At 37.9% G+C, this 22439-nt stretch overlaps 1 protein-coding gene across 2 annotated transcripts in view; it reads left to right on the top strand.

Annotated features, from left to right (window-relative positions):
- NPNT (nephronectin) overlaps window positions 1–22439 on the top strand; it is an 82913-nt gene that overhangs the window by 7041 nt on the left and 53433 nt on the right. Inside the window, exon 3 of one of the 2 annotated variants that reach the window (XM_014462500.2) lies at window positions 15388–15438. The exons of the other annotated variant lie outside the window; for it this stretch is intronic. The gene's annotated coding sequence lies outside the window, so the exon portion shown is untranslated. The remainder of the gene's footprint in view (window positions 1–15387; window positions 15439–22439) is intronic. 2 annotated transcript variants of the gene reach the window in all.

Raw genomic sequence — 22439 nt, 5'->3', positions numbered from 1 at the left:
ATTTGGCTGTATATGTGGCTTTGACAATAGTGGTTCTGTTGAAAGTGCTTTACAGAGGAGTGAAGAAAAACTCAAAATACAACTAGTTCCACGCCTCAATAAAGCTATTCAGTTTCTGAGTTCTTTGGCTGTCAGTGAATTTGTGGTTTCTGAAGAAAGTTATGTGAATTGGGGTGGTTTTGCATCATTATTATTTAATACCAGACAAAATGCAGATGTTTTATGTTTCTCTGGAGATTTTGGAAAAATATAACACCTAGCCCTGCCGGTGTGGCTCAGTGATTGAGAGTCGTCCCATGCACCAAGAGGTTGCAGGTTGGATTCCTGGTCAAGGCACATGCCTGGGTTGTGGGCTCAATCCCTGGTGTGGGGTGTGCAGGAGACAGCCGATTAATGTTTCTCTCATTGATATTTCTTTCTAAAATCAATAAAAACACACACATATATATATATATTTCTTTTTTTAAAGATATAACACCTACACCTAGAGTCTGACTCTGCTTTAGTTGCTTTAAACCTTATTTCTCTTTCCTCTCACTAAAGTTAATAAGGCTACAACTGTACAACTTTTGGATTCTTATCAATATTAGATAAACTTATAGGTTAGTAACTTATAGGTTAGTTCAAAATAGGGACTGAGAGACAGTAACTCATTCTGAAGCTATTTTGGGGTTGTCATATAATTTCAGTTGGATGACCCATGTTACTGGCTAATGATTGTGGATTACTGGAAAGAATGATGAGCAAATTGTTGAATTCTTTCTATATTTCAAATGAAAAAGTTATTAGTTTAAAGCAGAGAATTTTGATTAAGAAAATGAAATGTTTAAATTTCATGTTTAATTGTATCTGGGCTTAGTATAGTAACTTGGCCTTGTCAGTGGAACATAATTTAATTTTGCTTCCTACACTGGCGATTGATTTCCTACTCCAGTCACAAAATTATGTAGATTATGCCTTTGATTATTTACATTTTGAACATTTCTTTAACATAATCAAGAGTAAATAAGAAATGTTGGAATCTGCTTTGAAGGCCGTACATAGTGTTCCCCATCAAAGAAGTTATTTCTAGTGAATTGCTTTCCGTTTGTAGTTGACAACTGAACTATGGCAACCTCCACTGAAGATGAATTAGCATTTTATAGATGAAGCTTTTTAAAAATATTTGTATTGATTTCAGAGAGGAGGGGAGAATGAGCGAGAGATAGAAACATCAATGATGGGAAAGGATCATTGATCGGCTGCCTCCTGCAATAGATGAAACTTTTTTATACCCGTACAATTATATGGACTCCAGGAGTAACTGGGAGTCTCAAGGTGGGTTGTGCTGCCCAGAGCAATGTTGAAGACAGTGAGAGGCCACCTTAATGCAGCCAGGCAGGCTTTGCTGCCTTAATGTTAATCAGCTTCCTCTAGTTTTGGGGTAAGAATGCAGAACTTGCCTTCTCCCTTTTTAGGTAGGAATAAAAACAAGGTGGTGGACAATCATATTACTACTAGAGGCCCAGTGCACAAAATTCGAAATTCGTGCACTCAGGGGTTGGGGAGGAGGTGTCCCTCAGCCTGGATTGTGAGAGGGTGTCAGCCAGGCTGAGGGACTCCACCGGTGCATGACTGGGGCCAGGGAGGGATGCGGGAGGGCTCTAGGGCATGTCCAGCCCGTCTCGCTCAGTCCTGATCGGCCGGACCCCAGCAGCAAGCTAACCTACTGGTCGGAGTGTCTGCCCCCTAGTGGTCAGTACACATCATAGCGACTGGTCGACCCGTCGACTGTCTGCCCCCTGGTGGTCAGTGCACATCATAGTGAGCAGTTGAGCAGCCTTAGCATATCATTAGCATATTATGCTTTGATTGGTTGAAGGGACAACCAGACACTTCTCATATTAGGCTTTTATTATATAGAATTTTCAGCACTAAACCTGAATCTCCAAATCCTTAAGAAGTGAAATTTCAGTGTGTTTTTTTTTCTGTTCAATTCAGTAATTCTTTTCCCCCAGTTTTATTGAAATATAATTGACATACAGCACTGTAGAATAATGATTTGAATTATATATATATATTGTGAAATGACTATAAATTAACATCCATCATCTCATATAGTAGATACAAAAGAAAAAATATATTTTTCTTGTGATAAGAGCTCTTAGGATATACTCTCTTAACGACTTTCACGTATAGCATACAGCAGTGTTAAATATAGTCATGTTGTAATTCCATCCCTAGTACTTCTTTATCTTATAATTGTTTGTATCTTTTGACTGCCTTCTTCCAATTGCTCCTCCCTGCACCTGACCCCTCTGGTAACAATGTGAAATTTTTTATTAAGAATTTTCAAACACCACTTTCTTTGAGAAGGTTATTTAAAAGCACCATGTACTTTGGGCAACTTCAAATGGTCTTGGAATGCAAATTCCAAACTAAAGCAGTGCTGAAGAAGTTTGACCTTTGCAAACAGGTAGTTTTTGAACATGTGTAGTCTTGAAAGTTAAGGTTCACAGAAATTACTTTGTTCCTTCATTCTTTGCCCCCATTAGAACTGACCTTTATATAATACTATTTAGACCTACTAATATCCTAATATTGCTTCATAAAGTTCAGCTGGGCATGTCATACCTTTATAGATTAGAAATTTTAGTACTGCCCAAGCTGGGAGGTCATGCCAAGTGAAGGGAAGTGCTCTAGTTGCTGCAAATTCAGCTGCTTGGATTTGTCCATGGACAGCCGTCATAGGCCCTAGGCAGTTTGGCTCAGTGGGTAAAGCATGGGCCTGTGGACTAAAGGGTCCCAGGTTCGATTCTGGTCAAGGGCATGTACTTTGGTTGCAGGCTCCCAGCCCTGGTCAGGGCCATGCGAGAGTCAACTAATCGATGTGTCTCTCTCACATCAGTGTTTCTCTCTGTCCCTCTCCCTTCCACTCTTTCAAAAATCAATGGAAACATTCCACCCCAAAGCTAAGGAATATACATTCTTCTCAAGTGCACATGGGACATTTTCAAAGATAGACCACATATTAAGACACAGGCTAAGTCTCTACAAATTCAAAGAAGAAACAAAAAACATTCTGGAAACAAATGAAGATGTAAACACAACAATCCAAAATCTATGGGACAGAATGAAAGCAGTCCTGAGAGGGAAGTTCATAGCTCTACAGGCCTACCTCAAAAAAACAAGAAAAAATAGTAGTAAGTTACTTAACCCAACAACTGAAAGAACTAGAAAGAGAGCAACAAAAAAAGCCCAGAGTAATGGAAGGAAATAATAAAGATCAGAGTGGAAATAAATGACATAGAGACAAGACAAAACAAAACAAAAACAAACAAAAAAACCACAATACAAAAGGTCAATAGATCCAAGATCTGGTTCTTTGAAAGGATAAATAAAAAATCAATGGAAAAAATATCCTTGAGGATTAAAAACAAAACAAAAACACCCACCATAGTACAATGCTGCTTGAAAGTGCACACACATATCCACACTGGGACTAAGGAGGCATTTCTGGCCCCAGCAACAATACTGGGTTTTTTACTTGAAAACTTTTTGATAAGCTTTGAGAAATATTGGTATTCTCCCCCCCTTTCCCTTCCCCTACCCTTTTTCATTATAGCAGATGTAATGGACATCTGTAGAATTCATGTTTTATGCATTTTCCCCAATTTTTAATTGTTTTTCAATTACAGATTATATTCTTAATTACTTTGTATTAGTTTCAGGTGTGCAGTATGCTGGTTAAAAACCATATACTTTACAACGTGACCCCTTTGATATTTCAAGTACCCACCTGGCACCATACATAGTTATTAAAATATTGACTATGCTCCCTATGCTGTACTTTACATCCTGTGACTGTTTTGTAATTACCAATTTGTACTTTTAAAAAAAAATTCTTCATTGCTTAAAGTATTATATATGTCTTCTTTTTCCCCCATTGACCTCTCCCTGGCCACTCCCACCCCTCAGCACATGCCCTCACCCCCCCTAGTGTCTGTGTCCATTGGTTATGCTTATATGCATGCATACAAGTCCTTTGGATTATCTCTTACCCCCCCCCCCCCTCCCCTGCCTTCCCTCTGAGGTTTGATAGTCTGTTTGATGCTTCTCTGTCTCTGGATCTATTTTTGTTCATCAGTTTATGTTGTTCATTATATTCCACAAATGAGTGAGATCATGTGATATTTATCTTTCTCTGACTGGCTTATTTCACTTAGCATAATGCTATCCAGTTCCATCCATGCTGTTGCAAATGGTAAGAGTTCTTTCTTTTTTACTGCAGCGTAGTATTCCATTGTGTAGATGTACCAGTTTTTTAATCCACTCATTTGCTGATGGGCACTTATGCTGTTTCCAAATCTTAGCTATTGTAAATTGTGCTGCTATGAACATAGGGATGCATATATCCTTTCTGATTGGTGTTTCTAGTTTCTTGGGATATATTCCTAGAAGTGGGATCACTGGGTCAAATGGGAGTTCCATTTGTAGTTCTTTGAGGAAACTCCATACTGTTTTCCACAGTGGCTGCACCAGTCTGCATTCCCACCAGCAGTGCAGGAGGGTTCCTTTTTACTCTACATTCTTGCCAGCACTTGTCATTTGTTTTGTTGATGATAGCCATTCTGACAGGTGTGAGATGTACCTCATTATTGTTTTGATTTGCATCTCTCAGATGATTAGTGACTTTGAGCATGTTTTCATATGTCTCTTGGCCTACTGTATGCCCACTTTCCAAAAGTGTCTATTTAGGTCCTTTGCCCATCTTTGATTGGATTGTTTATCTTCTTTTTGTTAAAATGTATGAGTTCCCTATAAATTCCAATTTGTACTTCTTAATTCTTTCCCCCTTTTCACTTAGTTGCCTAAACTCCCTCCTCTCTGGCAACCATCAGTCTGTTCTCTGTATCTATGAGTCTGTTTCTATTTTGTTTGTTTATTTTGTTGCTTAGATTCCATATATAAGTGAAATCATATGGTATTTGTATTTTTCTGACTGACTTATTTCACTGCTCATAATATCCTCTAGGTCCATCCATGCTGTTACAAATGGTAACATTTCATCCTTTTTATGGCCAAATAATATTCCATTGCTTATATGCACCATAATTTTTTTTATCTACTTTTCTATTGATATATGCATTATGGGTCAGTTGAATCAACTGCATGCTTTAAAGTGATAATTCAGTGATGGTGAATGATTCCACGCAGCATCTTCAGTGAATAGTGGAAGAGACTCATCACAGGGCTGGGCTTTCATCGTGGGGGAGACAAAAGGGAAGGAGAGAAAGGTCCTGATGGCCTAGTTCTTATTACTCCCCCCTCCTCCCACACCACCACACACAGATCCCTTTGCCCCCTTTCCACCACTTTTGTGCAGGTTTTTAAATTTTCCCATCAATCTTTTATAGTAAAATATATATTTATTTTATAAGAGAAAATGCATTCATATCCTCAAATGCTCCTCCTCAAAGCAATGGCTATTACCAATTTTTGTGTACCTTTTAGAAATATTTTACATACTTATGGGCAAATTACTATAATTCTTTTCCCCCACTTTTTCTATACAAATGAAACCATACTATATATACACCATTCTGTACTTTGCTTATTTCTTCTAACTATACATTTTGAAAGGCTTTCTTTATCACCAGCACATGAAGAGCCTTTTTTTGGAATCATTGTATCTCTATACCAGTGATGGCGAACCTTTTGAGCTCGGTGTGTCAGCATTTTGAAAAACCCTAACTTAACTCTGGTGCCGTGTCACATATAGAAATTTTTTGATATTTGCAACCATAGTAAAACAAAGACTTACGTTTTTGATATTTATTTTATATATTTAAATGCCATTTAACAAAGAAAAATCAACCAAAAAAATGAGTTCTCGTGTCACCTCTGACACGCGTGTCATAGGTTCGCCATCACTGCTCTATACCCTAATTTATTAACCAATATCTTATTAATGGACATATATGTTGGTTCTACTCTTTTACTAATACAAAAAAATCTAAAATAAGCAACTTTGAACATACATAGAAAAAATATTGTTTTGCATGTGTTCTAGTATTTCTGTGAGATCACTTTTTCTGTGTGGTCAAATGGCATACATTGTTAACTTTAGCCAGTTGGCCAATGGTTTCTTTCCTGGTAGTAAGTAGGTAAGGGGAAATACTGGATTGCAGTCTGACATAAGGCTCTGGCAATCCTATATCTAGACTCTTAATTTGTTGCTTGATTCTAGTTTCCCCCACCAAACCTCTCTGACAAGTTAGTGAAGGACCCTCTACCCCCATTTTTCATTTGTGTTCTCTTGGACTAGAGTCAACTGGCTGATATTGGGAGGATGGGGTGAGGTTTGTACATTTGCCAGGATTTCTACTTGGCTTCTTGCCTATCGGTTTTCTATTTTTTATGGATGTGAGTTTCTTTTTGCTTTTAAGAAAGACTCACAAATTCTTTTCGGAGTTGCTTAATTCATTGACTTTTTATTCTCTTTATAGGCCAGCCATAATTTGTATGCCTATGTAAATACCAGTAAATGTTTGCTTGTTTGCTAGACCTCTGATCCATTAGGAAGGGTTATGTAGAATTTTGATATCTGAATAAAGTTTTTTGGGAGACACCTGTTAGGATAAAATGATCTTCAGGAAATAGGAATATAGTTTTGTACTAAAAGACTTTTAAAAAGTGAGTTTAAAACTATAGGGCCATACCTTTCTCATAGTTATTCTAATCCTTATCACAATTACATACTTAAATTGTCTAATGAAAACAAAATAAGAAATGCATGCATAAGTAAAAAATTTAAAAAGACTCAGGTTGAGAGAGAGAAAAGTCTTTCTGACTTCCCAATATTTCTGACATCTAGATCCAACCCTCATGAATTATTTCCTATTGATCTTTACAGAGACTTCTAAGCATTTTCAAAATTTTCCTTGTTCATAAAGTAATAGCACAGAGTAAGAACTGTTCTGTATCTTCTTTTTTTATAATACTAGAGGCCGATACACGAAATTCGTGCAAGTGTAGGCCCTCACGTCCCCGTGGCCCCCCCCCCTCCCCAACTGGTTGTTCCATAAGGTTGTTCTGCCGTCCAGTCTAATTAGCATATTAGCTCTTTATTATATAGGATTACATTTTGGAGACCATTTCTTATTACTACATGTAAATCTCACTTATTCTTTGAAATGGCTGCACAGTATACCATAATATTAAAATCACCTATTTATGCACATTTAGGTGTTTTTCAGTATTTTGTTTTAATGAAATATGCTGCAATGAATATCTCTGCAGATTCATCGTCATTGTTCTATACATTTAGATGTGGGATGTTTCTAGAGACATCCTATTTTTATGTAAATACAGTAATTAAAGAGCTCGTTTTATTTGTATAAATTTTATTATATAAAATATGTAACTTAAAGGAGATTAAATATGGATAATGTTACAAAGTGGAAACCTTCTGTTCAGTCATTTTCTATTTTTGATTTCTTACGAAATACCTTAAAAGATAAGTAGAATTGATTTCTTTGAATTTGTTTATGTTCTACCTTGTGTGGGGAAGGCTGTGCTGTGTCTTCCAGGAAAGTATACAATGAACTAGGAATATAGAATTAACAAGGTCTAGGGGGCAAAAAAAGAAAGGACAGAATAAAAGGTAAGATGTTGAGAAAAGAATTATTAAAATGCAGATAGATAAGCCATAGGATCCTAAATATGTCTTGTCATTTGGCTCTTCACTTCTGGTAGCCAAAGGAAAAAGGGAAGCGTTATTGCTCATATAATTCATGTTGTTTGTAGCTATAAAGCAAACCATTTGTTTGGGGAAGGTTTGGCTTTTCCCACAGATAGTTCTGAAGGAAACCTTTCATGTTGTCCTTTGCAGAGTGGGAGTGGATGATGGGAGTGGAAGGGGACTGTGACATTTCTACCATGAAGCCAGTTTTGGTTTCTAAAGCTGTTTCATAGAACATCTCCAATGCTAAGTGAGGCCCTTACTCTAGTAGAACATGGGAGGCAATTCTATATGCCATTTAAGAAGGTACTATCTATGCACTTAGCTTTCTGAGCCACCGCTCCAGAATATCTAGCTGTGATGGATGAACTGTTGAGGGCTTTATGGACAATTTTAGGTTAGACAAGACAGTTCCAAGTTAGGATCTCTAACAATGTCCTGAAGTTTGCTGTATTATTAATTAAAGGCCACTCAATATCTTTTTGCTTTTGTTTTAGTCCGTATCTTTTAAAAATCAGTCATCATCAGTCAGTTGATGGAGTTGGTACATTGTGAATGGATTGCAGATAGGGGTCTCCTAGGATCAAATATGAGGTTCTGCAAATAAATCAGTGGGGGAAATTTCTGTATCAGTTTTGTATGAGCCATTAGTTTTGTATTCGTTAGATATCTATATATTAGCTCATCATCATTTTGCTATATTCTTACTTCCGTGTAAATTATGGCTTGGAGTAAGAGGTGGATGAGGCACAAACTGGAATAAGGGCCAGTGAACCCAGGAACAGCAAAATCTTGACCAATGCTCATTTCCCCGAAGCTCCAGATTGTTACAGGCCTGCAAAGGAGCCAACATGACCCGAGTTGTTACCCTAGTTCACTGGATCTCATGGAGGGCTCCTCTAAATAACCATGTAGGCCTATAATAGACTCAAAGCAGAGCCTGTGGTAAGTATTCTTCAAGTCCCCATCTACACCCAAACTGCGCTGTGAGGAAGTGCTCATTCCCACACACTCCTGAAGTCCCAGGGACACTGGAACCTGAAACGCTGATGCACATGTGCCCTAGGAGATCAGCACCAACCAAGAATCTACCCTGTCCGAGTTTTCACCCTTTATCAACTTGGAGGGGAAGTGAGGATTTTTACATGAGCAGGGCCAAGGTCTTTCACTTCATAGGAACCAATAAGTGATCAGTTCTCAAAGATGATGCCAAGATAATTTGGCTTAAAAATTTTTCAAAAAATTTCGAAGTGACTACACCCATAGAAAAATACTGAGAGCACAGGCCTGATGTGATTGACAGTGCATCCCTGGGAATCTACCAGAGCAAATCAGTTGCAAAACATACGCCTATTTACTAAAAAACTGGTGTATTACAAGACATAGTTTTGTTAAGTAATATCAAATATAAAGAAATTCTCCACTTGAGTGCACTAAAACTTTTTTTAGAGTTTTTCTGATTTCATCACTTCATTACTACTAGTGCATAATTAAAGAGAGCGTTATGGTCATAATAGAATTCCGAATAAGATTCCTAATAAAGCCAGCATACAGGAGTACACTAAAACCTACATATGATAAAGTATTATTATGTATTAGTATGTGTTATAAAATAGTAACAGATATCTATATGTTTATTCAATATTCTTTATTAAATTCTCAAGAGTTTTAGTTTTTAGTCTGATGAAACGCTGTAAAGTCAACTTGTTACTTTTAACTCTCATGGAAGGAAAAGATAGAAGTACTCAAAGTGGTTTCTTAGCTTGAGAATTTAGTAGTTGATTGGGGGGGGCAGGCACAGTTTTTCCCCCCTTTTATATGTAATTAGAAGTCCTCATTTCCTGTCGGACATTAACTAAAGGCTGGAGACAGCCTTGGTGGGTACTAGACGTCAGTGGAGAGTCAGTTTGCAATTAAGGATTTGCCATGGGTGATTTGCACGTGGATAATCTTAGACTCAACTAAATTTTAAAACTGAACACTTGATTTAGTCAATATCTTTTTCACCATTCTGTGTATCAGCAATTTTCAACTGTTGTGCCTCAAGAATTTTTAAAACATGCATACCTGACTATTTAGTCAGGGGCACTGACCTCTTTTCCCTAAGATTGTTAAATAAAAAAAATGACAACCAATACAACATTAGCCATCCAGTGTGAATGAATCAAAATTATACCTACTTTTTTGGTCAGGTTGCTAAAAAGTACAATATATTTTTTGGAGTGCCACAGAATTTTAGTAATTAGTTTATGTGTGCTGTGAGATGAAAAAGACTGAAAATCGCTGCTGTAGATTAATTATATAAATTCTTCAAAACTGAATTTGTTTTCCTATTATAACATTACATCACAAAATTAGGGTTGCCTTTTGAAGATATTGACTTATGAACTTTCAGGAAAGATGTCATCACAGTTTAAATTTGTGCTAATATACACAAAGGAAGAAACCATTAAGAATTTCTGGATTTAGGCTTACTTTGCCAAAAACAATGTTGTTTTTCAAAATCTTTAGCCTTGTTTTTATAAATCAGAGTTCTCAAACTCAGTTTCTATGAAAGATCCCTAAATGGTCAAAGGTGTGTGTTGCTAAATTTTCAGAAACTTACTTCATAGATAGACTTTTCAAATATAAGCTTTCTGCCACCCAAAATATTATTTTAAAGTTCAGTACCTTCTATTTTTCTTCAGTGTTAAGATTTTGTAGGTACTTGGTAATTATCTGCCATATGCATGCATTCCAACAAATAGCAAATAATAGAAAAATAAATTGCAATTCATGCTTAGCTGTATTTTTTAATGTATGTGGGTATTTAGAGTTGATTTTATATTACATACACTTACTGTGGTAATAGTTTTTACTAGGTAATGGTTCAAGGTCTTTTGACCCTTGAATTGAATTTTTAAATCATTGCTGAATTAAAAGATTTATTGTATCTTGGTGTCTATATATGGCCAAGAATTAAGACATTTTCATTTTCTAAATAAGACAGGTTTGTTTTTAAATTAATTAAATTGAGGGAACTAAACATAATTTATGAAGAAATAATTTCTGTATTTGCTAAATGTTCTGTTCTCTAATCTTGTGTTAAAGTCTGATGAATTCTGTAGCTTTAATACTTATAAAATAGTGGACTAAAAGTTGGGATCATCCAAATTCTCACTTAAAATGTTATTCATGGGATCAGTTGTCCTGGATGTTGGTATTATAAATGTAGAGAGCTGAATAGTTGTCTATGAATAGCATTTGCCACACTAATATTAACTTTTTCCCACTGTCATTCACTTTATTTTTACTATCATTATTTTTATTGTGGACGCTATTACAGATGTCTACTATTTTCCTCCCATTTGTCCCCCTTCACCTAGTCCCTGCACCCCCTCCCAGCCTTCATCACATTGTTGTCTGTGTCCGTGGGCTATGCATTTATATTCTTTGGCTAATCTCTGTCAGTCTGTTCCATGTATCCGTGCCTCTGGTTCTATTTTGTTCATCAGTTTATTTTGTTCATTAGATTCCACATATAAGTGAGATCCTATGGTATTTGTCTTTCGCTGACTGGTTTAGTCACTTAACATAATGCTCTCCAGATCCATCTATGCTGTCACAAAGGGTAAGAGTTCCTTCTTTTTTACAGGCACATAGTATTCCATGGCGTATGTACCACAGCTTTTTTTATTCACTCATCTACTGATGGGCATGTGGGCTGTTTCCATACCTCAGCTATCCTATATAATAAAAGGGTAATATGCAAATCGACCTATCAGTAGAATGATCGGTCGCTATGACCCGTACTGATCACCAGGGGGCAGACACTCAACACAAGAGCTGCCCCGTGGTGGTCAGTGTGCTCCCACGGGGAGAGCACTGCTCAGCCAGAGGCCGGGCTGAAGGCTGGTGAGCGCAGCAGTGGTGGCAGGAGCATCTCCCGCCTCTGTGGCAGCGCTAAGGATGTCAGACTGCCAGGTTAGGCCCGATCCATGGGGAGTGGGTCTAAGCTGTCAGTAGGACATCCCCCAAGGGCTCCTGGACTGTGAAAGGGTGCAGGCCAGCTGAGGGACTCCACTGCCTCCCAGGTGCACGAATGTTGTACACCAGGCCTCTAGTTGTAAATAATGCTGCTATGATCATGTGGGTGCATATATTCTTTCTGATTAGGGTTTCAGGATTCTTAGAATATATTTTCAGAAGTGGGATCACTGAGTCAAAAGGCAGTTCCATTTTTAAAAAACTTGTTTTCTTTTTAAAATAGGTATATTTTCTTGATATCAGAGAGGAATAGAGAGGGAGAGAGAGATAGAAACATTAATAATGAGAATCATTGATCAGCTGCCTCCTGCACGCCTTCTATTGGGCATGGAGTCTGCAACCCAGGCATGTGCCCTGATCAGGAATCGAACTGTGACCTCCTGGTTCATAGATCGCCACTCAACCACAGAGCCACGCTAGCCAGGCAAGGCAGTTCCATTTTTAATTTTTGGAGGACACCCCATACTGTTTTGGGTTTCATCCAAAAAGGTTGCATCAGTCAGCATTCTCACCAACAGTGGACTAGGGTTCCCTTTTCTCCATATTCTTTCCAACACTTGCTGTTTGTTGACTTATTGATGATAGCCACTCTGGCAAGTGTTAGTTAATACTTCATTATAGTTTTAATTTGCATTTCTCTGAAAATTAGTGACGTTGAACATTTTTTCATATGTCTATTGGCCATGTGTATATCCTCTTTAGAGAAGTGTCTATCTAGGTCCTTTGCCCATTTTTTAATTGGATTGTTTGTCTTCCTGGTGTTGAGTTGTATAAGTTCTTTGTATATCTTGGAGATTAACCCTTTATCAGATGTATCATCTGCAAATATGTTCTCCCATATAGTAGGTTCCCATTTCATTTATTGATCATTTCTTTTGCTGTGCAGAAGCTTTTTACCTTGATGTGTTCCATTTGTTTATTTTTTCCCTTGCCCTAGGAAATATATGGGCAAAAAATATTCTACACCAGATATCTGAGATTTTACTGTCTGTGTTTTCTTCTAGGACTTTTATGGTTTCGTGACTTACATTTAAGTTTTTTATCTATTTCAAGTTTATTCTTGTGTATGGTGTAAATTGGTGGTCTAGTTAACATTAACTTTTTTTGACAATGAGAAATAGGGCATGACATTTAAAGTTGGGGCATGAGGAATTTTTAGAGTTACTACTTTTTCTAGCTAAAGACTAGGGTTGAGAGGTAGATGTACAGTGTCAGGAGGGACCTTTCCCTTCCGTGCATGTACCTGGCATTTGTCACCTGAAAGGAGGTACATGTGTCAGGCTATGCTCTATGTGCTCAAGAGGCCGTGCGAGTCCTGTCTGAGTCACGTGGAAACTGCATCCGTTATCTTAGCCTGAAGCATTTTATTATTTATTTTCCAATGATTATGATTGGCCTAACATTTGGGCATTTTATAATCCTTTACAGCAAGTTAAACTATATACCAGATGATAGACACACATTTGGATCGTAAGTAGGCTCAGTTCCTTAGGGTTTCTTATCCCTCATTTTCTTTAACACCATCCACAGCCCGGGATTGCCTCCAAATCTATAAACCTGTGTTGAGCACGCAGGGAGTAATCCCTGAATAATTTAGTTTCTCTGGCTTATATTAGTCACAATTTCATAAAGTCACCAGAGTGCTTATTGTTTTTAACTATGCCTAACGTCCCTGAGAGCCCTCAGGGAAGTGCATAGCATCACCGAGAAGCCTCAGAGGTATCTAAGCAGCGGTTCTCGGGCAAGTGGCAGGAGAGACCTGAGTGGGTTCGCCGGTAACATTGCCTGTATTTAGTGCTGTGGCTGTTTTACACTGGCTGTAAAGAACACAGATTATTAGGAGGAAATGAGACAGGATCATCTATATTAGGTGCTACAAATGAATCCTATTTTAGTGTTGCTCACGGTGGTGTTTATACCACATGCAAAAAAAATACATGTAGTGCATTTATTTTTGGCAACTTTCACAAAGATTATGGTGATGGTTGCCTATGAAAATTTCCTTATGTGTCAAAAGAAAATAGATTCCAGAAACTTCCTGGAAATAATCTCTTCCAGGTTTAACATTGCTTTAAAATGCAGTTTTGAATAGTTAAAAAATGCAAGTGTTAAAATATGGGGCATTTGCTAACGTTTCATGCTAAAAGTCTTATTAGTGGATGTATATATATATCAATATTATAAAATTCACAAAATCTCTGAGTGTCAAGGCTGACTTCTGTTAAGTAGGAAAAATGTGACCCAACTTAACGATATTCTAAAATGAAAATAAACTATACAGAACTGTTTGGCTGCTTGTTAGGAAATAATGATGTTTGCTATTCTTTATTGTTTAAACCTTTGTTTAAAATCATTTAATATATTTTTCTTGAGAATTAGATTATTCAAAATTGGCAATTAAAGAGTATTAAAGAAACGGTATCCTTTTATATTTTTCCCTTCTCATATATAACCATTGTTATAAACAATTGTTCTTAATATGTGATCTGCAATTTAATTTTTAGTTTATGCTTTGGTTTATTTTCAGCTTTTTGTTTAGATTGTACCTGATATATTTCATTATCTATTTTAAGAAATGTATCAACATCAAGGTATGGTGAATTCTTTTGAAGTTAACAACAGTAAAAAATCTCCACTAATTTCTTATAAACCTAACCAACATAAAAAAATCTCTAAGGAAATCTAATATGTGCCTTTAAAAATATAAAGCAATAATTCTGCATTGATAAAATTACTACAACATTTAAATCAAATTGAACATAGAATTGTTTTCTTTTGCTGGTGCCCAAAAGAAGGCTCTATTCATCTAATTTTAAATTCTACAAATAAATATACAAATTGAAAATTAAAGTGAGTGTTTTATGCTTTAAGGAGGTAAGATGTTAATGCAAAAGAGAAGTAATAAAATAATCTCTTCCCTTACCTCTAGGGTATCTAGGCTGGTCAAATCCTGACCATTATTAGTCGGGTTTCAAGTTTCTTCCATTTACTTTCATTAAACTGAGTTATTTATGTATCCTTTAAGTGAAATGGCTGAGCTTTCTGGGTAATTCTTGTTGCTATGGACAACCAAAGCAACCATGCAAGAAGAAAATGCTGTGGAAGGAAAGAAAAAAAAAACCCTTAATATTTCTTCCCCATATTTGAAGAGAAAAGGGAACACACAGTATCTAAGAAAGCAGGTAAGTAAAGATATATCCGATTTAAAATCTACCAGCCTTGGTTACTAATTGATCAAAGGTTTTAATTTTTTTCAGATACTTTGTCCAACACACATTTAAATAAAAGGATACTGTCTCTTGGAACCAAAAATTAATATTCTGAAAAGTGAAAAATTGGATTGGAAGGTACAGTGTCACAAAAGGTCTGAATATTTTAACTTAGAATTTGGACTGTGAAAGAATAGCACAACTTCAGTTATTGGTTAATATTTTTGTTACAAAATGTTTTCTAATGACAAAATGGTGACTAAAATATTACTATTTTAAACATGTCCTAGATTTTTTTTGTTTCAGAAAAGCACTGAAAGTTGAATATGTGTAAGTCTCCGGGAATGTAACAAGTTGATAAATACCCAAGTTCCGCCTCCTTACAGAGAAAAGATCTGGAATTTCTTTTTTTGGACATTTGTTTTGCAGCTTTCTACGTCTTAAGGCAGAGAATAGCCAGGATAAGGTGCCAGCTCAAAGGTTAGATGAACATATTTCTTGCAATAATTTTGGCTAATATATGTCTTAAAAGGCATAACTTCTAAATAATAACTTCACAAAATTAATTAATAAAACAACATTAGTTGTGGTTTTTTGAGTTGCTTTTGTGGGGAGAACTATGTTCCTTAGAGATGTGTTTATTCTGTTCATAATTATACTAAGTTAACTCTATTTCAGTTATTACATTAAACTTTTCCCTTTCAGTTTGTAATTTCTTTCTCTTGTTTTGTGAATCTAATAAATTGACCTCCATTCTAACCTAAAGGGACAGTTTATATTTTTAATACTTAAAGAAGCAAATTTTAAAAAACCCACAAAGTTCACCAAATGAAATTACTAACACCAGCCTATCATTAACCTGAGGGAATTGTATTCATATTAATTCTTCATGGAAAAATTCAGGTAAGAAATATTTTTTTGTATAAAAGACATAAGATGTTATAGTAGCGCCTACAACTATTCATGCTATTCTTTGTGGTACATAAAGAGTTCCTTGTTTAATGTATTTTTGGAAGTGAATAATGCCACTTAGCAGATCACCCTACTGACACTTCAGTGGAAAATTTTGGTGAAATAATGTGAAATTCTATTTAATTAAATTGATGCCGAGAAGACAACATACTTTCACCTGATAGATGAAAGAGAGGATTTTGATAACAACATTTGGGAACAAAATTGGTAATGCTAGAAATAAAAGTTAAGGAATTTCTTCAGGGAGACTTAAAAAAAGTTCAAGTGTCTGTATCTTATAGTTACTCACAGTTCCAGAATTAACTCGCTGAGCTATGACTGAGTTAGGGAGGCAGTGCCATAGAGAGAGTAGAAAGTGGGCTTTGTCACCAACAGATCTGGGTACAGGACCTGTTCCTGTCACTTGCAGACCATGAGATATTAGATATTTTATTTAACTTTTCTGAGCCACAATTTCTACTCTCTAAACCTATTTTGCAAGATTGTTGCTGGATTGATAAATGCTTGCTACTATCAGTGTGTGATGATATATAGAACAAATGAACTCTGAACTGTGTTTTCTAGGGTCCATTGTAGTATCCATAGTATAGCATGTTTTTAAATACATTTTGTTTACCCTGCCCATCTTTTGAAAATAGTCACTTCTCTAATGAAGTTCACATTGCTTTTTGCAAATGAATATGTGTGTGTGTGTGTGTGTGTGTGTGTGTGTGTGTGTGTGTGTAACTCAAAGAGAAGTGAAAAGGAGACAATTTGCAAACCTCAGACTGGAGTAAGGTTTTGGTTACCTAACCCAAAGAAAAGGAACCGAAGGAACTAGAATTTAACTGTAGAGTTACAACTACAGATGCTATGATTTATTTGACGCACACTTACTTCGCAAACTAAAATTGCATTTAGAGTTACTGTGATTGATTTGACAAACATTGGAGAGCTTACTAGGGGCAAGGAGTTAAGGTGGTTGCTGGGAGAGTTGCGAAGATTGGTAAGACGTGGACTCTTGCTTGCAGGGAGCTGAATGGTAAGATGCTGTCCCATTCCTTCGTATTCTCAGGTAGGAAAGAGTTAGGGATGAAGAGTTGAGGTTGTGCAGAGGAAGAATCACTTCCAACTGGAGGGGATCAAGGAAGATTTCATACACTCAGTGCTATTCAGTTGATTTATTTATTCAACACATATCGAGTGCTAGCATCTGCCTGACCCCAGGCCAACCACTGCAGATACCACATCAGTCAGAGGAAGCTCTGGGCATTCGTGTCGTTTATGGTCAGCGTTGAAGGACCACAGAGGATGACAATATTGATGAGAGTTGTGTTTTGATGCAGATGTGTTTTGAGATAGGATACTGCAAGATTATGTCTCAGGGGGTGTATTCAGACCAGGAGTGAAGGACTAGTGGCCCAGCTAAGTCCTGAGGGATGTGTCAAGTGGAGGGCACCCTGGCCAGACAGAAAAATGCATTAAAACTTCAGAAGCGGCAGGGCAAGGGGCACGTTCCAGGAAATGTAAGAACTCTAGTCCAGCAGTGGGGGTGGGGGGGAAAGGGGGTGTTTGAAGGGCATCTGATGAGAGATGCTGTGGAATAAGTAAGGATGGGCAGACTCAGGGGAGGCCTTTGATGTCATCTTATTAGACTGGCTTTTGTGCCAGAGTTGTCGAGGGGCCTTGTAAAGATTTTAAGCAGGGACAGCACATAATCAAATTTATATTTCAGAGGTCTTAAGCTGGTGCTGCTGGGTCAGATCTGACATATAGTTGGATTTGGTTTCACTTACAGAGTATTTTAACATTTTTAAAAAATAGTTGCCAGGGCAGATATCAGGCTTTTTGAAAAATCAGTAGCCGCGTTGCGGCGAGGAGTTAGGCTGCTGTCAGTCGCTTAGCAGCTGCCCCATCAGGAAGGAGCATGTATTTCATTTGACCATGCAGCTTGCTGCTTCTTCAGGGCAAATGCCTGGGACCTGCAGGCATTTGAGGTTCTGGGGCCCGTTTCTGAGTGTGTTCTTGAGTGGCAATTTAGAGAAGAGCCATTTGAGGCTCAGGGCTAGAGGTTGTTCCAGTAAAACTGGTGAGAAATTAGGTTTTATCTTAAGTAGTAGTGGTGGGAACAGAGAGAAGGAAAAGGAATGAAGGTACTAAAGAGAAAAGATGGAGAGGGATGCCTCGGGCAGTGGTGGGCCTGTGGGCTTCATAGACAGACCTGGCTGCTACCAGGTCTCAAAAACCTGTGCTTTTGAGAAACGTACCTAACTTTTCTGAGCAATAGTTTCTTTTTGGTAAAATGCTGACAAGAGGCCTATTTCAGAGGGGTTTTATGAAGATCAAATGAGAAAATACATATAAAGCATTTTGCTCAGTAACTGGCTCCTGTTAGTTCACATTCAGCAAAACGGTGCTGGTCATGGTGACGATGGTTGAGGAGTGAGGGAAGACGGAATCAGGGATGATGTCCAGGTTTCGGGTGTATTATCGGGGGAGCTGCAGAACAGGGGAGAAAGTGCAGGTGGTGTCGTCAGTGCTGGTGTGGTGTGCTTGAAGTGCTCTGAGGCTGTGTAGTTGAGGGGTTGGTAGGTGGTTGGGTGCTGGGGTCTGGAGCTCAGGGCTGGGATCTGGGCAGGACACAGGCTGTGATTTGATGATCTGCCCACCACCATCCCACTCATACCTCCCTCCCCCTCCGTCAACTTCCTCAGCCTCAGTATCATCACAACGACCTCCATAGAGGAGTGACTTTAGCAGGACAGGAAGAATTTGGAAGAGAAGATGCGATATTACCTTTTGACTGAAATGTGATCTCATAGCTTTAAGTTATTAAAAAAATTATCTCCAGTTTACTATTTTGGCCTCCAGTCAAAAGAAATGAATAATTCAACATTTGTTTATCTCAGGACTGAAAAAAAGTCACCCTTTACAAATGTTAGGCCTTTTCTCTATCTTTTGTTGGCTTTTTCTGTTTTACATCACCAACACTGCTAATTCTAAGCAAATATTCAACTGAAAGTGAGTAATTGTTAGCAATGAATGACCACACTTTTTTTTTTAGGTTTGTATTCTTTCTTAACTGAACATACCAAAAAGCAGCCCTGATTCACATCCCGTCTCAAAGGCCACCTTCTCCCTCTGCCTTCCTGACTTGAGCAGGAGGAAGTCTCCGCTCCTTTCTCACATTTAGTCCTAACACTTTCGTGGAGTCTGTCTCATACCGCTCTGCAGTGTGGCGATTTGTGGATCTGTGTCATTTGTTCTGCTAGACTGAGAGTTCCGTGATGCTGGGGACTGTGTCTTACACGTCTTTATCTCCGATGCACTAGCTTCTGCAATGCCTAGTCGGTTCAGTTCGGTACACTTTCAAAGGTGGAAGGACCACACATTTCTTTATAAAAGGATAAAAAGATGAAGATGTAATCTTAATAAGCAGATTGTGCTTTTCAGAAAAGATAATTTAGTGGGACAATGAGTATATTTAATTTGTCTGCCTATCTTATGGGCTTTTTATATATAATAGGTCTTCACTCTTGATTAAGTTTCTAAAAAGAAATCAATTTACCTGCTTGAAAACACAGAATGCAATCTGACTGTGTCATCTACTGCTTTCAATCCATTGGTTGTCCGCAGTTATGGATAGAATCCTGATTCTCGGAGTATGAGGCTTTTCAAGCTGACAACGGCCTGAAGGACTATTGTTGACTGTAGGACCCAGTCACAGGGGATTGTCATTGCATTTCCAAACCCTCTGCTGCTCATACCTCTCTTGGCTCATTCAGAATAAAAGGCCCTTCACTATCCACGTGGTGAATTCCTGCTCATCCTTCAAGATTCAGCTCGTATTTCCTCTTGCAAGCCTTCCTGGCATTTTCCCGACTCCCACCTCTCTGCAGAGAAATTCCATCTTCTATGTTCTCTTAAACATCTTGTACACCTGCCATATCTGTCTTTATCAAGAGACTGCACACTATTTCAGAGCAGGGGCTGTGTACTTAAAGAGCTCAAAGCCTAGTGGGAGAGCTAGATAAGAAAAATAACTATGATGACACAGCATGGTGCATGTGTATGTGAATATAAACACATATAAATAACTGATGATAGAGGTATGCACAGAGGCCTAGGAAAGCACGGAGAGGGCTCCGAACTCAGGATGCAGGGCTGCAGCAGGTCTTGGAGGTGGTTGTGTTTAAGCTGAATATTGAAGCCCGTCCAGGTGTTAGTCTGGCAGACAAGGGAGGAGTGACATTCCTCGTAAAAGTATGGAGCTACTAGAGAGTGTGCTGTTTCTTGAGAACTTCAGTTTGTTGGTGTATTTGTAGTTGTGATTGGTGATGAGCCTGGTGGGAAGGCAGGAATCAGATCATGAAATGTAGTGTTGAATGCCATACCGAGACATTGATCTGGTAAGATGAGCTAAGTACACATGACGAAGAGTCAGGGAGGGTAGGGAGGAGAATGGCATGGTAAGATCATGGGTTACCCAGGTCCCTCCCACAGCAGTGTAGGCCTGTTCAGGTCCATAGTACTGGAAGCAAGAAGGCCATTGTGCCAACATGTATTTAACCAATCCCTTATTGATGGACATTTCATTTTTTTCCAGATTTCTATTTAACATTCTCCGTAAGATAAATTTGGAGCAATTAATGAAGTAATGTTGTCTTTAAAAAAACAACACAGTAGCCCTGGCCAGTGTGTTCAATGGTTAGAGCGTTGGCCCATGCACCCAAGGGTCACAGGTTCGATTCCTGGTCAAGGGCATGTGCCTGGGTTGCAGGTTCAATCCCCAGCCCCGGTTGGGGCAAGGGTGGGAGGCAACCAATTGATGTGTCCCTCATTGATGCATCTCTCTCTCTCTCTTCCTCTCTCTCTCTCTCTCTCTCTCTCTCTCTCTCTCTTTCTCTCTCTTTTTCTCCCCTTCCCTTCATCCCTTCCACACTCTCTAAAAAATCAATGGAAAATATCCTTGGGTGAGGATTAACAACAACAAAAAACACACACTGTATACCAAACTGACGATTGCTTCACATCATATAAATCTATGCAGTCACAAAATGATTCCCTTTTAAAAGTAGTTAATATATGGCTCAGCTCATTGTACCAGTAACTCTTTAAACATAGAGAGATCTTGGTTGCTGAAAGAAGTCATAATGGTCACATTAGAATTTTCTAGCCTTTTGTGATGATTGCCCAGTAAACCTGCCCCAAATTAGAGCATCATCTCCTAAGCTAAAACAAATATGATAATTTTTAACGGAAAGGAACACTTTAATGTGTTTCATTATATCCTAATGAATTCTCGCATTATGAAACTAGAGTCTTGTAAATTTGCTTTTCTGAGAAAGAAATGTTCAGCATTGCTTTTTCCCCCAAACCTTTTCTGACTCTCTTAAATCTATGTAATTGATCACTTTCTCTAATGTATCCTTTATGCACCTTAATGCACCTGTTAAGATATCTGTGCTTACTTCTTGTCTATCCTTAATGGACTTACCTAGTTGAGGATGAGGTATCTTATTGATATGTATACCTTCAGTTTTTAATATAGTGGGTTAACCACTGTGGCTTTTCATTTTAGTCGTTCTTATAATCCTCATAATAGCTGGCATTTTGTTGAGCTCTTAGTATGAGACAGGTACTGTTCTAAGTAGTTTATTTGGATGTTTTTCATTTGATCTTGTCAACAAACCTCTGAGTAAGTCCAATATGCACTAATCTTTAAGAAAAAAATAGCTGTGCTGGCAACTTCACCTGGTTCAACTTAGGTTGACTATGTTAGAGAAAAGACAGGTGATCTGCATAGGACACGAATTTCCTAAGTGGAGGGCATCTGTGCTCTTGGCCCCTTCTCTAGAAAGCACTGACGAGTGCACAATAGCTCTCAAGTAATAACATTTGTCAAGGTATGCATTTTATCGTACTTGTGTTTATAAATTTGTCTCATTTTTATATTTGAAAATTTCCAAATCCACAGAAGACTTGCAAGTATAGGATCGGTAAATACGCCTATAATCTTTTAAAAACTATTTATTGATGAGAGAGAGAGAGAGAGAGAGATTTGTTGTTCCACTTATTTATTATTTATGCATTCATTCGTTGATTCTTGTATGTACCCTGACGGGGGATTGAACCTGCAACCTTGGTTTATCAAGACAGTGCTCTAACTGACTGAGCTATCTGGCCAGGGACCCCTATACTCTTTATCTACAGTTGTTAACATTACACACCTCCCTCCCTCCCTCCCTCCCTCCCTCCCTTCCTTTCTTCCTTCCTTCCTTCCTTCCCTTCCGTCCGACGTCCATCCGTCCTGATCCTTATCTGACTTTTTCGTTTCCATAAAATATAGATAGAATACTAAAAAGTCAGCAACAATCTATTATATATATTATTAATAACCTGCATAAGACACAGTGATGAACAACGAAGCGTACCTCCCAAAAAAACTAAAAGGGTTCTGGCGTCGCAAATGTTACTTCATAGCAGGCACAGTTGTACATGCTAACTAGCCACTCACTCCCGATGGAAAT

The sequence above is a fragment of the Myotis lucifugus genome, unplaced genomic scaffold (assembly GCF_000147115.1).
Source record: "Myotis lucifugus unplaced genomic scaffold, Myoluc2.0 scaffold_182, whole genome shotgun sequence".
Lineage (NCBI taxonomy): Eukaryota > Metazoa > Chordata > Mammalia > Chiroptera > Vespertilionidae > Myotis > Myotis lucifugus.
The sequence above is the reverse complement of the archived record's forward strand: the minus strand, read 5'-3'. Positions and strand labels throughout refer to the sequence as shown.